Source organism: Engystomops pustulosus, chromosome 4, assembly GCF_040894005.1.
Source record: "Engystomops pustulosus chromosome 4, aEngPut4.maternal, whole genome shotgun sequence".
In the NCBI taxonomy this organism is placed as follows: domain Eukaryota; kingdom Metazoa; phylum Chordata; class Amphibia; order Anura; family Leptodactylidae; genus Engystomops; species Engystomops pustulosus.
In genome coordinates, this window is record NC_092414.1 from 142,301,120 (window position 1) to 142,327,409 (window position 26,290).

Below are 26,290 nucleotides of genomic sequence, written 5' to 3' on the forward strand. Positions count from 1 at the left end.
CACCAGTGCAGAAACCTATCTTGCTTAATCCCTGATTCTAGTGGTTTTGCTCAAAAAACAATTCTCATCATTTTATAATAGTTTTTTTCAGCAAACCCACTCAGTTCAGGGATTAAACAAGATATAATTCTGCATCAGTGTAGCTACAGCATTCTCAAGGTATGTTTGGGTCATAATGCATAAAAGCAAATGGTAGATTTCATTTAACTCCCTCAAGCTGGCGACTGTGGGCCTCAGCGATGGGTGTTGGTTGCATAATGTCCACCATGTATGAAGCCAACACCCACCATGTGTGAAGAGGGTTCAGCCTGTGAGCCTTCTTCATACATCCTTAGGTTAAGGGACTAAAGGGAGTATTGGGTCAGTTTTGACCATACAAAGCTGCAGACAGTACTTGGTAGATAGGTCTTGGAGATATGTGTTGTCTTACCTCTGTGTATATTATTGATAGCCGCAGAACTGTGCAGTAGGGTGCACTCCTATTTGGGATTGCTACACAGTAACATTGTTATTGCGTAGCAACATCACAGATGTTGTGATGTTGCATGTAAAAGCTAAATCAGGCTTTTATATGCAGCAGAACTTGTGGGCCACATAAACGAAGTGGAGGGCAGAATAGCAACATAACAGTCTATAGAAATGTAAATAGAAAAATGCTATTAGAAGAATTTAATCTAGAAGTTAGAGAGAAATGGCCAAAAAATGTAATAAAACTACAATTCTGACATGACCTACTGATGAGAGCTGTTTCCTACACAGGATCTTGTTACACATTCTAATGATTTTTCTCAATATTCCTTTCGCTTTCAATTTGCAAGTAGTGATAGGTGGCTGAAATTTTCTAGTTTCTTGATGGTTGTCATGGACATTCAGCAGGGAGCCCTGTTTGTCAATTCAGCATTGCCCACATCCCTCTCACCTCTCTAACATCAGCTCTTCTGCTCACACTGTGCACATGCTTTACAGCACTTCTTGCATTTGTAGTGGAAGCAGATTTCTACATTTGTAGTGTATCAGTTTAATAACATCTAATATGATCTCAATTCTGTGATGCTGATACATAGTGTATATAGCAATATATCAAAACACAAGCCTCCAGGGTCACTGTTGTTCTCACATGCCTCAACTTTTTTTGGTTTTTGTCATTTTTTGTTGTATTGTTGCCACATGGTTTTTTTTCTAATAAAAAAAAGGAATGTAAATATAGGCTGCAACATTTTATATTAAAGGGAATCTACCACCACCTCCACTGAGTGTTATAATTTGCTGGCAGGATGTTGAGGAGAAATGCATTGTGAATTTCACAATACCTTTATTTTTTTTATCCATTATGCCATGTCGAAGAAATTCCTAGTTTAATCCATTTGCTAATGAAACAGTTGGTGAACAAAGATTGTGTCCTTTGAGGGCATTGCTGTTTCTGCCTAAATCACTTCCCTTTCCTCCCATTACTAACCTAAGACAAACCTCTAGCTTATCTAACAAAGTGTAGTGGCAGGAATTACAGTGCTCAGGGTGCAAAGTACACAACCTTGGTACATTATCTGCCTTATTAGCATACACATGAAAATAGGATTTTTTTTTAGAAATAGCACAATGGACAGAAATAGTAAAGGTATTTGTCAGGCTCAGAGGCAGTGGATCCTCTGAACCACCGCGGACGATGACACAAGCTGACGGAAATGCGGCCATGGGACCCTTAATAAATAAGCCCAATGTATCCATAGACTGCCAAAAATATTGGGGGCAGTGGGGGGATTTACTAAGACTGGCGATAGCGACAGTCAAGGCTGCTTAACCCTTTAGGAGTCACAGTCATGGTGACCTTGTTGTTTACTCACCTGGGCCATCAGCACCCCCTGCGCCATTCACAGGTGGCGGCAATTGTTTCTATAGCAACCCTGATAGTCAACTGAAAAGCACAATCTCACTGTCAGGCTCCAGTGGTAGTGGACCCCCTGGACCACCACGGACAATGACAAAAGCCGACACTTGGGACCAGAGTCTCACAAAGCTGGTTGGACTTTTGACGGCGTGTTACCACCAGGTCGTTCCAAGGGCGCGACTTGTCCGTGGTGGCAGCCAAGGTCGAGTAACAGGAACGGTAGGCAATCTTGTAGTCGGGGACAAGCAGGAGGTCAAGACAGGCGGCACAGGGTCCGAGTCGGGGACGTAGCAACAGGTCAGGGCAGGTGGCAGAGGAGCATAGTCAGGAATGAAACCGGGGTCACAACGGGAAACTTCAAAATCAGCACAAGGCATCAGACACAGCTTTATCTGAGACACAAGGCACAAATATCCGTCAGGGTGTGCAAGAAGAGGCAGGTTTATATGGAATTCTGAAAATGGCCAGCGTGAATTAATGGCGCGCTGGCCCTTTAAACATAGAGAAGCGGGCTAGTGCGCCCCCTAGGAGTCAGGAAGCCGCGAGCACAGTGGGTGGAGCTGAGGCAGGAGCCGAGACAGGTAAGATGCATGAGCAACGCGCTAGTGAGGACAGAGGGGCACTGGTGAGCCCGCGACCCGCAATATGCATTTCTCTATAAATGATTATATCATTTGGGGGAGGTGGTATACTCCTTTTACTACTGCCAAGAAAATCCCAATAGTTTATCTCTATTTGCGTGTCTTGGTTAACAGTCATAACAATTATGTTGGAAAATACTTTTATTTTGCAAAGGATCCTTAGTTCTTTTAGAAGCAGTGTAATCTATTCACTTTATTATCACATTTATTATTATTTAAACTAAAAAAGCTATTAATTTTTCCAAAATGAAATGTTCTTGCAAATTGAGATACACATACATTCTATATGTAAAGAGGTATTATACCATTGAGGTTTTAAGAGAAAATCCTTCCTATGCAGTTGAGCATGTAACTCACTTCTCCTATTCATGGAGGAAGCCACAGCACCAAGGATTAGATTTAGAGATGAGCGAGCACTAAAATGCTCGGGTGCTCGTTATTCGAGACAAACTTTTCCCGATGCTCGAGTGCTTGTCTCGAATAATGAACCCCATTGAAGTCAATGGGAGACTTGAGCATTTTTCAAGGGGACCAAGGGTCTGCACAGGGAAGCTTGGCCAAACACCTGGAAACCTCAGAAAATGATGGAAACACCACGGAAATGGACAGGAAACAGCAGGGGCAGCATGCATGGATGCCTCTGAGGCTGCTTAAACGCACCATTATGCCAAAATTATGGGCAACAGCATGGCCATGACAGAGTGACAGAATGAAGCTAGATAGCATCTAAAACATCCAATAATTGACCCTGACACTATAGGGGACGGCATGCAGAGGCAGCGGCAGCAGCGGCAGGCTAGAGAGTGGCATGGCGACATACCCTAAATGGACTCAGGCTTCAAACCAATGGGTGGCAGAGAGGAACCAAAGGAGGTGAGCAAGAAGCGCTGAAATTATTTCCTCTGTGAACAAAAGGTTGACGGTATATTTAGTCGATAACACAGCATGGTGGCGACATAGTGACCAAGTTCCATAACGTATCTGGTGAAACACCCGAAAAATGAGCCTGACACAGCTCGTTTGATAAGGGGACGACATTTGGAGGCAGCCATGGAGAGGACTTCCATGATTAAGAGCGACAGTATGGGGCATCCATATTGCGCTTCTATGATTGCAACTGCAGGTCTCCAGCATGGCGGCGACAGACGCGCCGAGTTCCACTATGTATCTGGTGAAACACCTGAAAATTCTGCCTGACACAGCTCGTTTGATAAGGGGACCATGTATGGAGGCAGTGAACTAGTAGTAGATTAAAGGTGCTGCAGTTAAAACTATGTTAGTTGGATCTTGGGATGGAGCTGGCGCTCCGCTGCCAGGCGAGCTTTCGCCAATCCAAGCCCCTGTCTCTAGGCTACTCCCCAAACAGCACTTCTAAGAACCTTTTGTATAAGATCAAGTGTAGTAGCGTTCTTATAAGTTTGGGATATGGCGGGTGAGGGGAATGTAAACAGATGCGCAAGAAGCGCTGAAATAATATCGGTAAATGATAAAAGTTTGCCATTATATTTTGTGGATTACACAGCAGGGTGGCGACAAAGTTAACAAGTTTGATGTGGAATGCCCTGTAATAGCTCTTGGGCGGTGTGCCTTTTATCGCCTAGGCTCAGCAGTTTGAGCACCGCCTGCTGTCGTTTAGCGACGGCACTGCTGCTGTGCCTAGAGCTACCGACTGATGGCGCCATGCCCACGGATGGTAATTCGGAGGAGGTGAAGGAGGGGTGGGAGGAGGAGGAGGTATAGTAGGCCTTTGAGACCTGGACCGAGGTAGGCCCCGCAATCCTCGGCGTCGGCAGTATATGACCAGCCCCAGGGTCAGACTTGGTCCCAGCCTCCACCAAGTTAAGTGTAGTAGCGTTCTTATAAGTTTGGGATATGGCGGGTGAGGGGAATGTAAACAGATGCGCAAGAAGCGCTGAAATAATATCGGTAAATGGTAAAAGTTTGGCAGTATATTTTGTGGATTACACAGCAGGGTGGCGACAAAGTTAACAAGTTTGATGTGGAATGCCCTGTAATAGCTCTTGGGCGGTGTGCCTTTTATCGCCTAGACTCAGCAGTTTGAGCACCGCCTGCTGTCGCTTAGCGACGGCACTGCTGCTGTGCCTAGAGCTACCGACTGATGGCGCCATGCCCACGGATGGTAATTCGGAGGAGGAGGAGGTGGAGGAGGGGTGGGAGGAGGAGGAGGTATAGTAGGCCTTTGAGACCTGGACCGAGGTAGGCCCCGCAATCCTCGGCGTCGGCAGTATATGACCAGTCCCAGGGTCAGACTCGGTCCCAGCCTCCACCAAGTTAAGTGTAGTAGCGTTCTTATAAGTTTGGGATATGGCGGGTGAGGGGAATGTAAACAGATGCGCAAGAAGCGCTGAAATAATATCCGTAAATGGTAAAAGTTTGGCAGTATATTTTGTGGATTACACAGCAGTGTAATCAACAGATGCGCAAGAAGCACTGAAATAATATCGGTTAATCATAAAAGTTTGCCAGTATATTTTGTGGATAACACAGCAGGGTGGCGACAAAGTTAACAACTTTGATGTGGAATCCATGAAAACAACCCAAATTTCTGCCTGACACACCTCGTTTGATAAGGGGACGATGTATGGAGGCAGCTATATGGACGACTTTTGGAGGTAGCAATGGAGACAACGTGTGGAGGCTGCTATGGAGACAATTTAATTTGGATAGTGCCTGTATGTGGCAGTCCAAAAAAGTTTTCAAACCAGAGGAGCAGGTTGGTGGCCCTCCAGAAAAATGAAATAGATTGAGTGCCTGTATGTGGCAGTCCAAAAAAGTTTTCAAACCAGAGAAGCAGGTAGGTGGCCCTCCAGAAAAATTGAATAGATTGAGTGCCTGTATGTGGCAGTCCCAAAAATTGTTTAAAACAGAGGACCGGGTAGGTGGCCCTCCAGAAAAATTAAATGCATAGAGTACTATAGCTAGAGTCAGTGGGCCCTGTCAAAAAATAGCCAGTTTCCTCTGCTTTAGTGTACAAAGAGGAGGAGAAGGAGGAAAATGAGGAGGAGGAGTGCATAAATTATTCAGGTTGAGCTTCCTTCACCTGGTGGAGATTGGAAATTATGAGAAATCCAGGCTTTATTCATCTTAATAAGCGTCAGCCTGTCAGCGCTGTCAGTCGACAGGCGTGTACGCTTATCGGTGATGATGCCACCAGCTGCACTGAAAACCCGCTCAGACAACACGCTAGCAGCAGGGCAGGCAAGAACCTCCAAGGCGTACAGCGACAGTTCGTGCCACATGTCCAGCTTTGAAACCCAGTAGTTGTAGGGAGCTGTGTGATCATTTAGGACGATGGTATGGTCAGCTACGTACTCCCTCACCATCTTTCTGTAAAGATCAGCCCTATTCTGCCGAGACTGGGGACAGGTGACAGTGTCTTGCTCGGGTGACATAAAGCTGGCAAAAGCCTTGTAAAGCGTACCCTTGCCAGTGCTAGACAAGCTGCCTGCTCGCCTACTCTCCCTCGCTACTTGTCCCGCAGAACTACGCACTCTGCCGCTAGCGCTGTCAGAAGGGAAATACTGTTTCAGCTTGTGCACCAGGGCCTGCTGGTATTCATGCATTCTCACACTCCTTTCCTCTCCAGGGATGAGAGTGGAAAGATTTTGCTTGTACCGTGGGTCCAGGAGAGTGAATACCCAGTAATCGGTGCTGGAATAAATTCTTTGAACGCGAGGGTCACGGGATAGGCAGCCTAGCATGAAATCTGCCATATGCGCCAGAGTACCAACGCGCAAGAATTCACTCCCCTCACTGGCCTGACTGTCCATTTCCTCCTCCTCCAACTCCTCCAACTCCTCTTCTTCTGCCCATACACGCTGAACAGTGAAGGACTGAACAATGGTCCCCTCTTGTGTCTCGCCAACATTCTCCTCCTCTTCCTCCTCATCCTCCTCCACCTCCTCCGATATGCGCTGAGAAACAGACCTGAGGGTGCTTTGGCTATCAACAAGGGAATCTTCTTCATGCTGACCAGAGAGCTTTTCAACAGGCCAAGCAGCGGGATGGTGAGGCTGATGATGGCGGCATCGCCACTGACCATCTGTGTTGACTCCTCGAAGTTACTCAGCACCTGACAGATATCAGACATCCACGTCCACTCCTCATTGTAGACTTGAGGAAGCTGACTGACCTGACTACCAGTTCTGGTGGAAGTTGACATCTGGCAGTCTACAATCGCTCTGCGCTGCTGGTAAACTCTGGATAACATGGTTAATGTTGAATTCCACCTTGAGGGCACGTCGCACAACAGTCGGTGAGCGGGCAGTTGGAGGCGGTGCTGCGCTGCCCTGAGAGTGGCAGCATCTGTGCGGGACTTCCTGAAATGCGCACAGATGCGGCACACCTTCGTGAGCAAATCAGACAGATTGGGGTATGTCTTGAGGAACCGCTGAACTATCAGATTTAACACATGGGCCAGGCATGGCACATGTGTCAGTCTGCCGAGTTGCAGAGCCGCCGCCAGGTTACGGCCGTTGTCACACACAACCATGCCTGGCTTCAGGTTCAGCGGTGCCAGCCACAGATCAGTCTGCGCCGTGATGCCCTGTAATAGTTCTTGGGCGGTGTGCCTTTTATCGCCTAGGCTCAGCAGTTTGAGCACCGCCTGCTGTCGCTTAGCGACGGCACTGCTGCTGTGCCTAGAGCTAGCGACTGATGGCGCCATGCCCACGGATGGTAGTTCGGAGGAGGAGGTGGAGGAGGGGTGGGAGGAGGAGGAGGCATAGTAGGCCTGAAAGACCTGGATCGAGGTTGGCCCCGCAATCCTCAGCGTCGGCAGTATATGACCAGCCGCAGGGTCAGACTCGGTCCCAGCCTCCACCAAGTTAACCCAATGTGCCGTCAGCGATACATAGTGGCCCTGCCCGGCAGCACTCGTCCACGTGTCCGTGGTCAGGTGGACCTTGTCAGAAACGGTGTTGGTCAGGGCACGGATGATGTTGTCTGACACGTGCTGGTGCAGGATTGGGACGGCACATCGGGAAAAGTAGTGGCGGCTGGGGACCGAATACCGAGGGGCGGCAGCCGCCATGAGATTGCGAAAGGCCTCGGTCTCTACCAGCCTATAGGGCAGCATCTCCAGGCTAAGCAATCTGGAGATGTGGACATTGAGGGCTTGGGCGTGCGTGTGGGTTGCACTATATTTCCTTTTCCGCTCCAGCGTCTGGGGTATGGAGAGCTGAACGCTGGTGGATGCTGTGGAGGATCGTGGAGGCGACGATGGGGTTTTTGGGCCAGGGTCCTGGGCAGGGGGCTGACTATCAGCTGACACAGGGGAAGGAGCAGTGGTGTGCACGGCCGGAGGTGAACGGGCTTGGTGTCACTGAGTGGGGTGTTTAGCATTCATATGCCTGCGCATACTGGTGGTAGTTAAGCTAGTAGTGGTGGAACCCCTGCTGATCCTGGTTTGGCAAAGGTTGCACACCACAGTCCGTCGGTCATCCGGTGTTTCCTTAAAAAACCTCCAGACTTCTGAAAATCTAGCCCTCGCCGCGGGAGCCCTCGCCACGGGAGCTTCACTACGTGACACATTTGGCGCTGATGCACCAGCTCTGGCCCTGCCTTTCCGTCTGGCCCCACCACTGCCTCTTCCAACCTGTTCTGGTCGAGGACTCTCCTCCGTCTCAGAAGCACTGTGTTCACCCGGCCTCTCAACCCAGCTTGGGTCTGTCACCTCATCATCCTCCGATCCCTCAGTCTGCTCCCCCCTCGGACTTCCTGCCCTGACAACAACTTCACCACTGTCTGACAACCGTGTCTCCTCATCGTCGGACACCTCTTTACACACTTCTTCCACTACGTCAAGAAGGTCATCATCACCCACAGACTGCGACTGGTGGAAAACCTGGGCATCGGAAAATTGCTCAGCAGCAACCGGACAAGTGGTTTGTGACTGTGGGAAGGGTCCAGAAAACAGTTCCTCAGAGTATGCCGGTTCAAATGCCAAATTTTCCTGGGAGGGGGCAGACTGGGGGGGAGGAGGCTGAGGTGCAGGAGCTGGAGGAGTGCCGATTTCGGTGACATGGGTGGACTGCGTGGAAGACTGACTGGTGGACAAATTGCTCGAAGCATTGTCGGCAATCCACAACATCACCTGTTCGCACTGTTCTGGCCTCAACAGTGCTCTACCACGAGTCCCAGTAACTTCAGACATGAACCTAGGGAGTGTAGCTCTGCGGCGTTCCCCTGCTCCCTCATCAGCAGGTGGTGTCTCACCCCGCCCAGGACCACGGCCTCTGACCCCTGCAGTAGTTGGACGCCCACGTCCCCGCCCTCGTCCTCTACCCCTAGCCCTCGGGTTAAACATTTTGAAAATTAAAGTTATAACTTTAATTTTTTTTTACATTTTTTTTGTGTTTTTTTTTTTGTGTTTTTAGTTTTTAAAACCAAACGATGCTATCCTATTGCTATGGCTATTTTCTAGCCAAGTATGAAAGCACACTGCTATGCCAGATGAGATGACGCTGAGTTATGAAAAAATAAACGTAAAATAAAAAGTAAATGGCAGACTGTGCCTAATTGAAATCCAACCCCTAATAAATTGTCCCACTTCGGTCTTTGCGATGGATATGTGCGTCACTAAGCGCTAATTACAACGGTCGCAAGTCTCACTGCAAATTCTTCACAATATGGTAGTAGATGCACTACAGCAAGGCCAGCCACCAGCAGATCAACCAGAAATAAAATATATAACGCTATTGTAGGCCTAAGTAAGCCGTTTGGATTCTCCTATGGCTATTTTCTAGCCAAGTATGAAAGCACACTGCTATGCCAGATGAGATGACGCTGAGTTATGAAAAAATAAACGTAAAATAAAAAGAAACTGGCAGACTGTGCCTAATTGAAATAAAACCCCTAATAAATTGTCCCACTTTGGTGTTTGAGGTGGATATGTGTGTCACTAAGAGCTAAACACAACGGTAGCAAGTCCCCCTGCAAATTCCTCACAATATGGTACTAGCTGCAAATAAAAAAAAAAAAAGTATAATGTTATTGCAGCCCTAAGAAGGGCTGTTGGGTTCTTGTTGAATCACTCCTGCCTAACACTATTCTAATAGAACAGCCTAACGCTTTCCCTGACCAGCAGCAGCTCTCTGCCTAGCGGCATCCAGACACAGAATGATCCGAGCAGCGCAGGCAGGGGCTAGTCTATTCCAGGGTCACCTGATCTGGCCAGCCAACCACTGCTATTGACGTGTAAGGGTACCACGTCATGCTGGGTGGAGTGCAGAGTCTCCTGGCTTGTGATTGGCTCTGTTTCTGGCCGCCAAAAAGCAAAACGGCGGGAGCTGCCATTTTCTCGAGCGGGCGAAGTATTCGTCCGAGCAACGAGCAGTTTCGAGTACGCTAATGCTCGAACGAGCATCAAACTCGGACGAGTATGTTCGCTCATCTCTAATTAGATTCCAAAAGATTTATTTACATGTGCATCCAAACATGATAAGCGCGATGTTTCGATTCGCAATGAATCTTTATCAAGCATAAAAATGGCAAACGCCAGTACATATATATATATATATATATATATATATATATATATATATATACAATAAATGCTCAGTGACATCATTTCCTCAGTGACATCATTTCCTTTGTGACGTAATCAGTGATTAATTAAATATACAATTCATAAACAATATATTAAAAGGGAGTTTTATACTCGACAAGTGAATGTTAAAGACAATGGGGCAGATTTACTTACCTGGTCCGTTCGCGATCCAGCGGATGCGGGTCCGGCCGGGATTCATCAAAGCAGTTCCTCCGACGTCCACCAGGTGGCGCTGCTGCCCTGAAGTCCGCTGGAATGCCTCGAAATACACCGGCCGATCCAGGATGAAGGTGAGTGAAATTTTCGCGACACAAATTTTTTTTTAAATGCGGCGGTTTTTCCGAATCCATCGGGTTTTCGTTCGGCCACGCCCCCCGATTTCCGTCGCGCGTATGCCGGCGCCGATGCGCCACAATCCGATCACGGGGCAATTCAGGTACAATCGGCGCAAATCGGAAATATTCGAGTAACACATCGGGAAAACGCGAATCGGCCCCTTAGTAAATGACCCCCATTATATGCTATAAGCTTCACAATTCATTAAAATAAACAATAATAAACAGTAGTTGGTGTCCAATGGTGATTGCATAGAGGTGTGTCTCCCCATCCTGTGTGCGTTGTTAAGAGGATGCGTCTCCATGGAGCTAGTCCGGGTGCGCTTCAGCCGCGCATGCGTAATTAGCGAAGTTGTCATGGTGATTTTAGTCACCTGAATCCATGATGTTAGTTCCGATCATGTGATGCGTCCTATTTATGGAGTATGCAAGAGGCAAATGCGGTAAGTAAAATACTCATAGTAATAGTATGAATGGCATTGTCGGTGCCGATATTATATTATCATTGGCCTGTACAATGAGTGGCACAGAGGATGCCTCTAGCCATGCAGCAACAGTATAATAAATAATATCTAAGAGGACACCCTATATAAAAAAGGGGAGAACGTCAAAAAAATTATATTATTATTTTCCGGGGTTATGCATTCATCTAGAGCATCCATAACAGGCTTCCTATGGTACATGGGGCTGGCTGAGACGGACCAAACGGGACCATATCACGACCAGCACAGAAGAAACCCCAGTTTATAATACCTATGTACGGGCCATACTGGACTGAACGTAAAGGGTTGTGTCTGGTGGCATGTGTTCGTAGATACAGACTAGTTCTGCGTATCAGTAATATTAATTAATATTAATATATTGTCCAATATATGCTATAGATATAGCTGATTATTCCAAAATCCCAAATGCGGGAAAGAACATATCTGTATATTAATCACAAGTAGTAACATGCAAGTACACACATACACCCCCAAGCTACAGAAAAAAGGGGGGAAGGAAAAAGAGGGTATCCAAATAGATATATTATAATCATATCTGCCAATACCGAGGGGGAATAGATCCTCATGATCGAAGGGGAGACATTCACCCATGAGGAGTAAAGCTTATGCATGGTGAAGTGACAAAATCACAATCTGTGAGAACAACTGTGAAAAAATTAGAAAAAGTTGTTAAAAATTCAACAGAGTACAACATAGATTTATCTCCTAATCGGAGATCACAGTAAACCAAAGTCACTGGGTACAAAGCTTAGAGATCATAGTACAATACAGACAGTAAATGCAGACATATACCAGTTGGGAACCTAAATGACCCCGCCCATTTTGAACTCTCTATTCAACCCATGAGGTTCCAGAGTATTAAGTTCATATATCCATTGGAGTTCAAGATGTTTTAGTGCTCTTTCCCTATCGCCTCCCCTCCGATGTTTTTGGACCCCATCAATAATACAAAATCGGAGTTGTGAAATATGGTGTTGGTTTTTTGTGAAATGGTCTGGAAGGGGTAAGTCAGTTTTGCATGTTGTAATTGTCGATTTGTGTTGGTTTATCCGTAGGCGGAACTCCTGTGTAGTCTCGCCCACGTACACTAGGCCACATGGGCACTGAATCACATAAATGATGAACGAAGATGAACATATATAGTGCTGTCTAATGTAGTAACGTTTTCCAGTCCTTGGATGGCAAAACGTATCACCTTTTGACATGTTGTTGCAATTACAGCAATTGAGACAGGGGAAGCAACCCTTTCTCCCAGTCCCAACTCTCTCCGTTATCTGCATGTCAGCATGTACCAGACGATCTCCTAAATTTTTGGGTCTTCTGTACGCCATCATGGGGGGGTTTTGAAATTCTGCTACATTAGGTAAAGAGTCCCGTATAACTGGCCAACTGTCTTGTAGGATATTGGCCACTTTTTTACTCACCGGGCAATAAGTGGACACAAAAGGAATACGTTTAGTACCCTCCATTTGTTTAGGTTTAGGTTGTAAAAGTGTTTTTCTCTCCTGTCTCTTAACTCTAGTCCTGGTACGTGCCAACACGGAGCGGGGATAACCTCTTTTCTCAAACTTGGTGCACATAGAGTCTAGTCTTAAGTCCACTTTCTCCTCCCCGGCAACAATTCTACGTACCCTCAGAAGTTGACTAAATGGTAATGAGTCCAACATGTTTTTTGGGTGGTTGCTACTATGTAGTAACAAGCTATTCTTGTCGGTAGCTTTAGTGTATAAATCAGTGGATAGTTGGTTATTACTGATGTTAACCACTGTATCCAAAAACTGTAAAGATGTCCTAGAAATCACCATGGTAAATTGTAGCTCAGGTATATGTAGGTTAATCTCATGTGCAAAAGATGACAGTTCCTCCTCACTCCCTTTCCATACAAAGAATATATCGTCTATGAACCTCATCCAGCCAACCACATGGTGGAAATGGCTGGATGGGTACACAAACTTCTCTTCGAACCATGCCATATAAATGTTGGCGTATGTGGGTGCCACGTTGGACCCCATGGCAACGCCACGTCTTTGTACAAAAAATTCACTTTGGAAGAGGAAATAGTTGTATTGGAGTACTATTTCTAAAAGGGAGATGATAAAGTTACTATGGGCATCCATCTGCCAATCTTTTATGGCATCTGCCACTGCCATTACTCCTTTCTCATGGTCTATACTTGTGTATAGGCTCACCACATCAAAGGAGACTAAGATGTCATTCTCTCCTACTGGCAGTGTACTGAGCCTGTTAATAAAATCTGTGGTGTCCCTAACATATTAGAGGGTTGAGATGGCTGCTTTTCTTAATATTTTGTCTAAGAACATGGATAGTGGTGAGAGGATTGAGCCCATGCCTGCTACAATGGGTATGCCGGGAGGATTTCTAAGGTTCTTGTGTACCTTGGGGAGCAGATACAGTACCGGTGTAATAGGGTGTTGTGTCAAAAGGAATGCATGAAGTTTACCATCTATCAAGTCCATGGCATATACGTTATCAACCACCACTTTGATTTTTTTGAGAATATCAAATTTAGGGTCATATGAACATTTAGTGTACACTTCCGTGTCATTTAATTGGCGCAAAGCCTCCTCCACATACTGGGTGGTGTCCATCACTACGATCGCCCCGCCTTTATCGGCTGGTTTGATCGTTAGTTGATGTGCACCAGCCAGCCTACCTAAGGCCTCACTTCTCCTATTGCCATCTCTTGTGTAGTATATGCAAGTCGAATAAAGCACCAAGTGCAAGACCAGGCTAAGAATTATTTACTTACACTACATCACATCTTGAACACAGTCAGAGCCACATTGCGCACTACCCTGTGTGGGATCCATGAACATAGCATAAGATTCTCAATATATTGTGAGTACCACCAGCAACATCATTTGAATAGGCACATGCCCAACCATGCCGAATGCTTGCTATAGGACTGCTTTGAGGGGAGAATATTGATGCTTTTTTGTTATATTTTTATAGCACTGGACAAAAAAAACCTCTTACTGTACATGGGGCATGTACAGTATCTGGCATTATGTGTGTCTTGCTGCTGTCTACGCTAGCCTGTGTCACAATAGACTAGTGCAGAGTTTAAAAAATGACTTTGCCGTATATACTCGTGTATAATCCGAGTTTTTCAGGACAAAAAATATGCTGAAAAACCTCACTGCGGCTTATAAACGAGTCAATAAAAAAATAAACTTATATACTCACCCTCCGGCGGCCCGATGCTCAGCGCGGCTCCCCGATGTCGGCTCCTCTTCTGTCTTCGGTAACAGCCTGCATAGACGCGGTCATGTTATCTTCAGGCTGACGCATACTATGACGTCAACAGCTGCCGCATCATAGTATGTGCCTGCCGGCAGAGCGCCTGGCCGCGTCTCTGATGGCTTTTACAGAAGGCTGAAGACAGAAGAGGAGCCACGGGAAGACAGAAGAGGAGCCGCGTCGACATGGGGGAGCCGTGCTGAACATCAGGCCGCCGGAGGGTGAGTATATAAGTTTATTTTTTTAAGTGCTGGGTGGGCTGGCTTTATACAACTGGGGGCTGGCAGGCTGTATACTATAGGGAGCTGGCTGTATACAACAGGGGGCAAGCTGGCTTTATACTACAGGGGGCAGCCTGGCTGTATACTACAAGGGACAGGTTGGCTGCATACTACAGGGGACAGGCTGGCTGTATACTACAGAGGCTGGCTGCATACTACAGGGGGCAGGCTGGCTGTATACTACTGGGGGTTGGCTGACTGGCTGTATATTTCTGGGGGCTGGCTGGCTGTACACTATAGGGAGCTGGCTGTATACTGGTGGGGGCAAGCTAGCTGTATACTACAGGGGGCCGGCTGGCTGTATATTACTGGGGGCTGGCTGGATATATACTACTGGGAGCTGGCTGTATACTACAGGGGGCAGGCTGGCTATATACTGCTGGGAGCTGGCTGGCTATATACTACTGGGGCTTGCTGGCTATATACTGGGGGGAGGTGCTGTGACCCATGCATTTCCCACCCTCGGCTTATACTCAGGTCAATAGGTTTTCCCAGTTTTTGGTTGTAAAATTAGAGGCCTCATTAGGGGCCTGAGCTTATTCCATTAATACTTAAATTTTGTTGTGTTTGTTCCATTATTCTATAAAATGTAAAGCAATTTCCTAGTTGAAATCCTAAATCAATTCTCATGTTTTTTGTGATCAGCTGTTGAAATCCATTATCATGAGATGGGTTTTAAGTACAATTAAATGGTTTATGTGGCTCAATCAATACTGCATGAACCATGAAAGTTTCTTGGAAAGGTAAAATTTATAATAAGAAATCTCATTGAATTACTACACTAGTAGGAATATATTAATGTTATAATTCCCGTCCTTTGTTTGAGGCTTTTTGCTTTGTAAGCTCCATTTGAATAGGACAGTAGGATAAAAAATTACCGCTTTTGCTTTTGGCCCCCATAACAATGAGGCTGATGAAATGACTAGTGAAATAGGTCAATTGATCACTAATTGCAGCTGCCTTTTCTGTGCAATGATTGATAAAAAGCGAAAACCATTCAGAGAAAAGAATTGATTTCTTCTTGGTGTCTTAATCACGGTGTCTAGACCATTGATTTTATGAAATGTCTCCGTGTGAAGGCACACACTCACATCCTATTTAGGGAAATCCACTCCTTCCTCAAATATACAGTACATTATTGGGCACATTTACTAACAACAGTGCAAACTGCTCTAAATACAGTTTCCCTGTGCAGGGTGCAGGGTGCGCCGGATTCAGGATTTCTGGCACCCGTTCTTCATGAATCTGGGGCTCTCTGCACTGCTCCAACAGAGTGCACCACTTTTTCTTTTTGTGTGTGCACCTTTAACGTGGGGCGTGCTAAATAATTCTGTCAGATTTTGCATGGTAAATCGGGTGCATGTTCCGACTGAGCACCAGAACCCCCCCTAATTTGTTTCGTATGATCCCTAAGGCAGCTGTTGTATGGTTGTATGGAACACAAATGTGGTGCAGACACTTCTTAAATACCTGTGCAAGCAGTTTACACCTAAAAGAACATCCAAATGGCGACAGAAAACGGCCCTTAATAAATGTGCCCCTATATGTGCTTTCAATTATACAAATTAATTGGAAACAGGAAATTCAATTATCCTTTAAGTTATCCTCAAAATTTCTCTGCGGCGCAAGCTCTTCACGGCATCACTCACCTCTCCACACTCCTGCTCCTGTCCCGGCTACCCAGCGTGCCTGTCCCCATCTCCGAGGGTGCGGTGCGCCGGCACTTGTAGATTTAAATGGGCCAGTAACCACTGATTGGCGCTTGCCACTTCCCAGAATTAGATAAAAGCCGGCTTCTCCCAGCATTCCTTCGTGCTCATATGCTTTTGAGAAAGCTTTTGTCCCTGCCTTGCGCTAGTATTTGGATTTCCCATTGTGACCCCGGTTCTGCATTTGACTCCTGAATCTTTGCCACCTGGCTTGACCTCCTGTAGATCCCCGACCACAAGATTGCCTTCTGACTCTGTACCTCACCTTGGCTTCCACCGCGGACAAAGTCGTACCTGTGGAACAACCTGGTGGTACCACGCCTCAGCGAGACCAACACACTTTGCGGCGGGCTCTGGTGAAAACCGAGTGCCACTTAGATCCTGGTCCCAAGTGTCGGCTTGTATTATTGTCCACGGTGGTCCAGGGGGTCCACTACCACTGGAGCCTGACAGTGAGATTTTGCTTTTAAGCTGACTATCAGGGCTGCCATGGAAACGATTGGCGCCCCCTGTGAATGGCGCAGGGGGTGCTCATGGCTCAGGTAAGTACCATTTAAACAACAAGATCACCATAACTGTGGCTCCTAAAGGGTTAAACAGCCGTGATTGCGACTATCGCCAGTCTTAGTAAATCTCCCCCACTGCCCTCAATATTTTTTGTAGTCTATAGATACATTGGGGCTTATTTACTAAGGGCCCTGTGGCCGCGTTTTGGGGGATCGCGCTGCTGGGACAGGGATTTAGAAGGGGATTGTGTTGCATGCGGTCAGATTTTGGCACATCCGCGCTGGCTTTCATGCAACAAAAATGGGGGGGTGCCGTCTGACGATCCGACTGATTCGGACAGAGCGTGGAATTTAACTTTAAAATTGTGTCGCATGCCATACACTTACATGCACCGTGAAGAAGATGGTGAACTCCAGCGGACCTGCAGGATATCAGGTGCACGATATAAGTGGATGTGCGTTGCCTGCATTAAACTTTGCCACCATCTCCAATCCCCATTTACCCCATTAACTCCAGAGCAACCTTTTGTACAGAAAGGATACATTTGAGGTCCTAAAAGTTATGGACACTATACAATGGCAAGCAAATGGTGACATGTGATGTAACAGCGTTGTATATGTGTATCGATCATTCTCTAGCCATAGAATCAGTCAGGCATTATATATCAAAAGACTGTAATTTTTTTCCTTTACTTTGATTATATTTTGAGTTGTTTTGTTGTTTCTACTTAGTAATAATATTTTTTCTTTGATAATAAGTTTTACTTTCAATATCAGGGCTGCCCTATGGGGACCAAATCTTCTTCAACTTTAACCAATCTGCATATGTCGGGGTTTGTAGAAAGAATAATCTATGGCATAAACAATAGTTTTACAACGATGCGCCACAATCCGATCGTGTGCTCCAAAATCCCGGGGCAATTCATGGAAAATCGGCCCAAAACGGAAATATTCGGGTAACACGTCGGGAAAACGCAAATTGGGCCCTTAGTAAATGACCCCCATTATGTTTACACTTAGGTATTTTATTGGTCTGCACTATACCATTTGTGTTAGGCTACGACTAAGGTCCCAAGCTGGTCCGAAATGCGTCAGACACATGATATAGTGACTTTTGATAGTTTTTTCAATAAAGTGGATTTTTGACTCTTTCCAGTGGCGTAATTACCACCGTAGCAGCCGTAGCGGTTGCTACGGGGCCCGTGAACTTAAGGGGCCCGGGGACGCACGGCCGCATGTGCCTAACCCGCCTACTCCCTCCCAAACAGCCTCCCATACGCCGGCCGACAAAGGGGAGCGACCACCCACCCTGTGACTGACCCACCCCGAATACTGAACTTCCCTCCCAGCCGCCGGCACAAGGAACCTCCGACCACACTGCCCGCCCCCACCGCACTATCCCCGCGCGCGCGCCCCCAGCACTTGCTGCCCGCCCCCAGCACTTGCCGCCCGCCCCCCGCACTTGCCAACCGCCCGCCCCCCGCACTTGCCATCCGCCCGCCCCCCGCACTTGCCATCCGCCGGCCCCCCCGCACTTGCCATCCGCCGCCCCCCCCGCACTTGCCATCCGCCGCCCCCCCCGCACTTGCCATCCGCCTCCCCCCCCCGCACTTGCCATCCGCCGCCCCCCCCCGCACTTGCCATCCGCCGGCCCCCCCGCACTTGCCATCCGCCGGCCCCCCCGCACTTGCCATCCGCCGGCCCCCCCGCACTTGCCATCCGCCGGCCCCCCCGCACTTGCCATCCGCCGCCCCCCCCCCGCACTTGCCATCCGCCGCCCCCCCCGCACTTGCCATCCGCCGCCCCCCCGCACTTGCCAACCGCCCGCGAACCCACCTGCCCGCCCGAACGCCGAACCACCCAGCTGATGGCCTACACAGCCGCCACGCTGGACATCAAAAAAGTAAGTACTATTATTTACATGTGTTTGTATATATATGCTAATGTGTGTGTTTTGTATATATATGCTAATGTGTGTGTTTTGTATATATATGCTAATGTGTGTGTTTTGTATATATATGCTTATGTTTGTGCGTATATATATATATATATATATATATATATATATATATATATATATGCTTGGGTATGTGTATGTATATATATGCTTATGTTTGGGGGTGTGTGTGTATATATATATATATATATATATATATACTAGTGCTTGTGTGTGTGTGTGTCTATGTGTATATATATGCTAGTGCTTGTGTGTGTGTGTATATATAATATATAAATGCTGTATGTGTGTTTTTGTATATGGTGCGAATGTGAATGTATGTGAATGTATGCATGTGCTGTATGTGTGTACATGCTATATGTGTGTGTATATGCTATATATTCTAAATGTATGTGTGTAAATGCTGTATGTACTGTATGTAAACACTGTATGTATATGTTGTGTTTATACTGTATGTATAAGTATACATATACATACTATATGTATATAATGTGTATGTAGTATACAGCAAGTGTGCAAATTTGATGTGCATATACTGTATGAGTTTGTATATATGTGTATAAATGTATTTGTGTATGCATATGAGTGTATACATGTATGTATGTGGATGCGAGTATAGGATAGTGAATGTATGAGTGTAGAACTTTATATGTGTGTATATGTCTGTATAAATTTGCATATATCTTTTAAAGGGGAAGGGGGCCCCATGCAGAAATCTGCTATGGGGCCCAGCCACTACTAGTTACGCCACTGACTCTTTCTATTATTTGCCTGGATGCTGGATATTTTTTCTATTATTGGTTATAAACATCTGCTGAACTATATATGCTGTAATTTGACTGCAAACACAGTGTGAAAATAGGCTTAAACTGTAGGCTTATAGACTTTCATGGTGACTAGAAACTGCAGTTAGAACATGAAAATATGTTCATATTCCAATAGTGTGAGCCTTATGAAGTATTTTTCCTATATAAATTGCGTAGGTGTTATTGTATGTGTTTGTGTTGCCATGGCTTATAGCTTTCACGTATCTATACACATCAAGGTCTTAGCTATTCAGGGGATTTCTCCTTGGAAACACAGCAAGCTTTGTGTTGCAGTTGCTCTTAGCAATTAGCTGCCTTGATAATGATGTGGCTGGTAATGTTCTGCGGCCTTGGTAGAGATTGTTGCTGTTTTAATTATAGCGCTGAACAATATAGAGTCAGAACCCCATCAGGCGGCAGAGTCATCTAGCCACCTTCCATTTAGTCACATATCAATTGGTCAAAGTAAAATGCAGGATCTGGCTCTGTGATAGTGTATTAGAGTTGTACATAGTGGTACTTACAAGCTTTGGGATTGTCATTTGCAGCAGGTGTGAATACTGCTCAGTGTGAGGCCTCAGTGGCAGACAGCTCTGTACACCCAGCTTAATAAAAAAACCAACCTTTAATATACTTACAGTGAACTCTACTTTGTTGAGGAATTTCAGTTTTTTTCTCGCAACCAAAACGTTTAATCAATAAGATGACGTATAAACCCAGAGTAACATATATTGCCACTGACCTACAGCATTGTAAATGCACAGTACAATTGGAACACTGGAAAGAAAGGCTGGTTTCCATGTGCAACACCCTCGCCGATGCAAGGCGAAGGAGTGCTTGCGAATACGTCCCACAGCATGTCACTACATCACACAGGGGACATTGCAGTGGTAGATCCTGCCTGGCAAGGCAGGAGTTAAGTGTTTTGTATGATGCAAGATCTGTCGTCCAATCACTTGTATTGCATTCTGCCCAATGTAAGCTGAGATGTAATTGGAGGAACAGCCACCACCTGACCTAGGGGCTACAAAACCCCTGGCCAGGAATATTCAAGAGCTCAGTTCCAGGCAGACCTGAGGGTCTGCAGGACACTAGAAGAGACTAGTTTTAGCCTAGCTCAGATGAGAAGAAGCAGACTGGGTTATCCCAGTCCAGACTCTATTCAGCCAGCATACCATACCAGAGCAGGAAGAGCCTAGCCCCTGCCTCTGAAGAGTGGAGCTAATAGATAAGAGTTAGTGAGGAAAGGGGTATCATCCTACCTTCAAGGGTGATACCTGAAGCACTCCAGGACAAGCTGAAGCTTTCTATTAGGACACAGCTACCTCCCAGCCTGCCCTCTGCATCCAGGCTGGCGATCTACCTCCTGTGGCTTCCTCCAACTGCATCTCAGTACTCCACCATTCTGTTAAAGGCACGTTGCTGATGTTCCTGTCGGTTACAATAAAGAACTGTAAGTGTTTCTGTTCAACCTCTGCCTCCGTCTGGTCCCTGCTACTCCGGCTGTCACCATCACGGGCACCCTGTCCACCACACAGAGACTCATACTCTAGACACCAAAGGGTTGCCCCAGGGAGATCCGCTACAGCAGTCTCTCCCTCATCATTTCTTGCCAACACCACCCTGCTGGAGACCTGCCAGGCTGTAGGACAGCCCTCCGGTTCCCCATACCGAGCACCGTGACACAAGCGTGCTTAGGCCGCAACCGCCAGCCACTCAGGTACTGCGGGCCCCGGCTGACTCCAGGCCCCGAGAATAGGCTAGGCCCCGGTGGGGGATGTTGCAAGTGGCGTCACGAACAGGATGATATATACTTCTGTGCCTTATCCTGGCACTAAAGACTGTACTTTATTAAGAAACGATTGTACTGCCTAACCCTGCTGCCATTCGGGTATAGGCCCAAGTGACTTTGTGTGTTTCACATTGAACTGTATTACTGCTGCCACGTGCTGTCGAGCACCGCTCCAGCACTCAAGAGGTTAAACCCTGCAAAGAACTGTGTCAGCTCTGCTACATCCGGCGCTGCCGCGCCTGAAGATTTTACCTCAGAGAACTGTGGCGCAGCAAGTAATTCCAGCCCGCCAAAACCTTCACTGGCGGGAAACCCAGATGACACACCAAGCTCCACCCACGCGCGAAGGGTGCGAACCCCGCCTCCTGTGGCGCAGCAAAAAATAGAGCCCGCCACAGCTCTTGGCGGGAAGGTCTTAGACTCCTCCTTCTGGCACGAAGCGGACTTCCTGCCCCGCCTTGACGAAACGCCAGAACTCGTGAGGATCTTGGACAGTGAGGTCAGCACCATGTGGGGTCCTCGGCCATTTCCTGCGGTGGAGCAACCCGAGTTCTTGGAGGTTCTGGAGACCATGGTTTTGGTCTCTGCTCAGCCGGTCCGGAGGCCCTTCGCTGGGTACCGGCTGCATCGTGGACTGACCCGGGCCTTCGTCACCAGGACGTACTTCCAAATGGTGACGGAGTGCCAAGTACCACCCGGGCGGTTCCTAGTGCCTCTCCCGGCTACCATGCTGGTGCCGCGGGCCCACGTGGAGGCGCCACGTGGGGAGGCCCCGTCTCCTGTATAGCCAGCACCTGGGCCTACTGCTGCCGTGCGACCTGCATCGAGGCCCACTGCTCCTGCCGACCAGCCTGCCAGCCCTGCTGTGGTGGTTCCTGACCCTCCGGCTGCTCCTGCTCCAGTTCCGGCACCTGCCCGACAACCTGCGAGACCCGAGCCTACACCGGAGCGACCTACCCCGCAGCCTCGAGGCCGAGGTGAGGCACTCCGCCAGCAACTCCGAGACGCTGTCTCGGAACAGCGACGCCGAGAAAAGGAGGCCCAGCGCTACATGGCCGGCCGGTCTAAAGAGGGAGCCTGGGTGAAGAAAAACCGCACCACCGGCATGGTCCGGTACTTCGACCGGCAGCGTGGCTATGGCTTTGCCACTCAGGACTATACCGGACTGGAAGTATTTATCCCCCGCCGGTCCGTCAAAACGTCTGACTTGCCGGAGACACTTCACAATTTGAGACCGGGGGAGTGTATCGAATTTTCCCTGCAGGAGGGACCTCGAGGGCCGTGGGCAGCTGGCGTGATCCGGATCCCAGACTCCGATGAGGACCGCTACCCATCGTGCGATGAGCTGTATGAGGACGACGAGTGGCCGGAGTCTCCGAATACCTCTTCTTCCTCGGCTGCGAGTCCCCGGGTGGTGACCCACATGAATGCTCCATCCACGGTGATCGTGAGTACGGGCCCCATTGCTATTCATGGGCCGGGCATGATCCAGGGCGCCACCCCCACCGTCTCCCCGGCAGGGAGCGTTGTCAGGTCCCGCAGTTCTTCCATGGGAGAGGATATCCCGGTTGGTGAGCCTTGTCCGGAGGCTCCAACTAGATACTATTCTCCCCCTGCCGGTTACCAGTGGGGTGACGACCCGGCCCCAGAAGAATCGGAGCGGGAGGGAGCCGCGGCGCTGCCGCAGGATCCCATTTATTTCTTTCTGGACCCCTCCGTGGTCCCTGGCTCTGTTGAGCCCCCGGCTGGAACAGCCGACACCCCGGGTGACAGCGCCCCTCCGCCTGAATATCAGGAGGATGCTGCTGCTCCTGCAGTTCCTGCAGCTGCCACCGGGTGTCCCCAGCCGGCTCCTACTCCCGCTGAGGATGCACAGGATTCCCTGCTGACTTTGGATCCTGTCCCTGCTGAACCCAGCGAAGATGCATCTGATTAACCCCTGATGGGCTGTAGCCCTCTTCAGGTACTGTGCATATTGTAAATATTTATTTCTGTCCCTACCCTATAGAGCCAGAAACTGTCCTGAGACTCTTACCCTTATTTATCTCAGTCAAGAGATTTTCCACTGTCATGTGCTATGATAGCACCCTTCCTCTGCCACAGCAGAGATTCCTACAAAGGACTCTGTCTCTCTCCACATAGAGGAGACCCTTTGCTTCTTTATTGCACTTTTCCCCACATCAAGGGCTGTACCCAGAAGATGGACTTTGCTATTAAATACCTTCTGTGAGACTTTTGCCAACTCCAAGGAAAAGTTGCTACTTTATTGACTTCTTATATTGCACTTAATGCCTTCCTTTTAGGTATGGACATTCTGCATGCACTATTATGCCTTTTCCTTTTCAGGTAAAGAGACATTTTATTCTGCTACCCTGTGTAGCCTACCTTTGTAACATTTGTAACGTTCAAGATGTGTACCCATTGGGCTCCTAAGCCAATGTGAGTTTGCCAGTAGTTTGCACTAACTTTTGACAGGCTTTTCAGGTTGTAGTGTGGCTGTGTCGGACCGTCTCTATGTAAAACCCTGACCGCTACCTTATCCCTCAAACCGAGGTTTGCACGTGGGGGTAGTCCGTAAACTGCGGGTCCTTCGGGGACCGGGGGTGTTACAGAGATAGCACCTGGATGCCACTCATACAAGGGTAAGAATGTTAGTCGGCAGGTACTTGTACATTGTACAATGTCTTATTGTGTCACATATGCCAATGTAATGCATATATACACACACTATATATTTGTCGCTAGGGAAGAAGTGTTTATATAACAAATATACAGGCCCTGGTGCAAGGAGTGGATTACAGTACATGACACCACACCTTTCCTACTGTACAGTTTGGTTAAATGGCGTTAGCGACCAACTGTCATATTTAGCATTTACATATCTGTGTCTTAGTCCGACACCAACCCAGGTGCCTGTCTCCAGGACCATGGGCGGTTTGTCCCTACATATCATGTAGCCTGCACTTCATAGTAGTACCCCTATCTACCTCTGCGCCCCAAACCATCCGTAGTCGAGCCGAGGGCGGCTCTTTCAATTGCCCCGGGGGTATGCAACACCCTTGCCGATGCAAGGCAAAGGAGTGCTTGCGAATATGTCCCACAGCATGTCACTACATCACACAGGGGACATTGCAGTGGTAGATCCTGCCTGGCAAGGCAGGAGTTAAGTGTTTTGTATGATGCAAGATCTGTCGTCCAATCACTTGTATTGCATTCTGCCCAATGTACGCTGAGATGTAATTGGAGAAACAGCCACCACCTGACCTAGGGGCTACAAAACCCCTGGCCAGGGATATTCCAGAGCTCAGTTCCAGGCAGACCTGAGGGTCTGCAGGACACTAGAAGAGACTAGTTTTAGCCTAGCTCAGATGAGAAGAAGCAGACTGGGTTATCCCAGTCCAGACTCTATTCAGCCAGCATACCATACCAGAGCAGGAAGAGCCTAGCCCCTGCCTCTGAAGAGTGAAGCTAATAGATAAGAGTTAGTGAGGAAAGGGGTATCATCCTACCTTCAAGGGTGATACCTGAAGCACTCCAGGACAAGCTGAAGCTTCCTATTAGGACACAGCTACCTCCCAGCCTGCCCTCTGCATCCAAGCTGGCGATCTACCTCCTGTGGCTTCCTCCAACTGCATCTCAGTACTCCACCATTCTGTTAAAGGCACGTTGCTGATGTTCCTGTCGGTTCCAATAAAGAACTGTAAGTGTTTCTGTTCAACCTCTGCCTCCGTCTGGTCCCTGCTACTCCGGCTGTCACCATCACGGGCACCCTGTCCACCACACAGAGACTAATACTCTAGACACCAAAGGGTTGCCCCAGGGAGATCCGCTACAGCAGTCTCTCCCTCATCATTTCTTGCCAACACCACCCTGCTGGAGACCTGCCAGGCTGTAGGACAGCCCTCTGGTTCCCCATACCGAGCACCGTGACACAAGCATGCTTAGGCCGCAACCGCCAGCCACTCAGGTACTGCGGGCCCCGGCTGACTCCAGGCCCCAAGAAAAGGCTAGGCCCCGGTGGGGGATGTTGCACATGCAACAGTTAAAGACACCAGATAGTAGTTGGACCTTATTATAGATTTCTCCTCACCCCTCCCCTTTCCATACAGCCATACGTGTAGCCGCTCTGTATTTCCAGTAAAAGTTAAAGCATGCTTTATCTGTTTTCCAGGGACAACATGGTAGAGTGACACACGTGTACAATGCGCATGCTAGCTCCCGGTTATAGCCATAAATATTTGTGTGCATGGGTCCTGAGGGTGCATGTGCTTTATTTTAATTGTACATCACTAATTGGAATCTGGTTATTTTGGTCATCAAAGTTGAAATCATTTTCATAAAAAAAAGTCTGCTGGATTTGACTTGCAACCTGATCTTGGCAACAACCGCTAGCATCTAACCATCCTGTAATATATTTCTGTGTCTGTATGTACAATGATCTGCAGTGCTGTCACATCTTCTGCATGACTATCCAGTCCTGTGTTGCTGGGCAGACATTACCACTGCAGCTAGTCTCCCTGCATTTATAGCACATATTACTTCCAATACACATTTTTCTGGAGTCTCTTGATTTTTATGGAATACTGAATGTATGGATGTTTACTGATATTTTATCCCAAGAATAACTCAACATTCCCTTACTATATGTAAAATAATATAGAAGCTATACTGTAGAAGACACATTTATGTTGTGTGTACTGTAGCCAACTCTTTATCCTAAGCATCCTAGTTCATGAACGAATTGTAGCCAGGGTTGGATTAAGACTACCATGGGCCCTGGGCTTTATGACTATTATAGCCCCTATAATACAGCCTGGAGTTCACTTTCTACATATAGAACTAGAATCAAGCTTCTTGATGAATATAGGATGCATCCTTTCTGCTTGTTTTCCAACTGCGGTTTCAGGACCTTTAGAGCACCTTCAAAGGTCCTGCAATGGCCCTTGTGTACATGTGTATTGAGAGCAGGAACAGATGTAAAAGGATTTCATGGGAGCAGATCCTTCTCGGTATAAAATTTGGTGGGTGGTTTTGGTGACCACTA

The 26,290-nt window shown here is 47.6% G+C and overlaps 1 protein-coding gene across 1 annotated transcript in view; it reads left to right on the forward strand.

Annotated features, from left to right (window-relative positions):
• Positions 1 to 26,290, forward strand: part of STRA6 (signaling receptor and transporter of retinol STRA6) — a 62,752-nt gene that overhangs the window by 14,830 nt on the left and 21,632 nt on the right. The gene's annotated exons all lie outside the window — the stretch shown is intronic.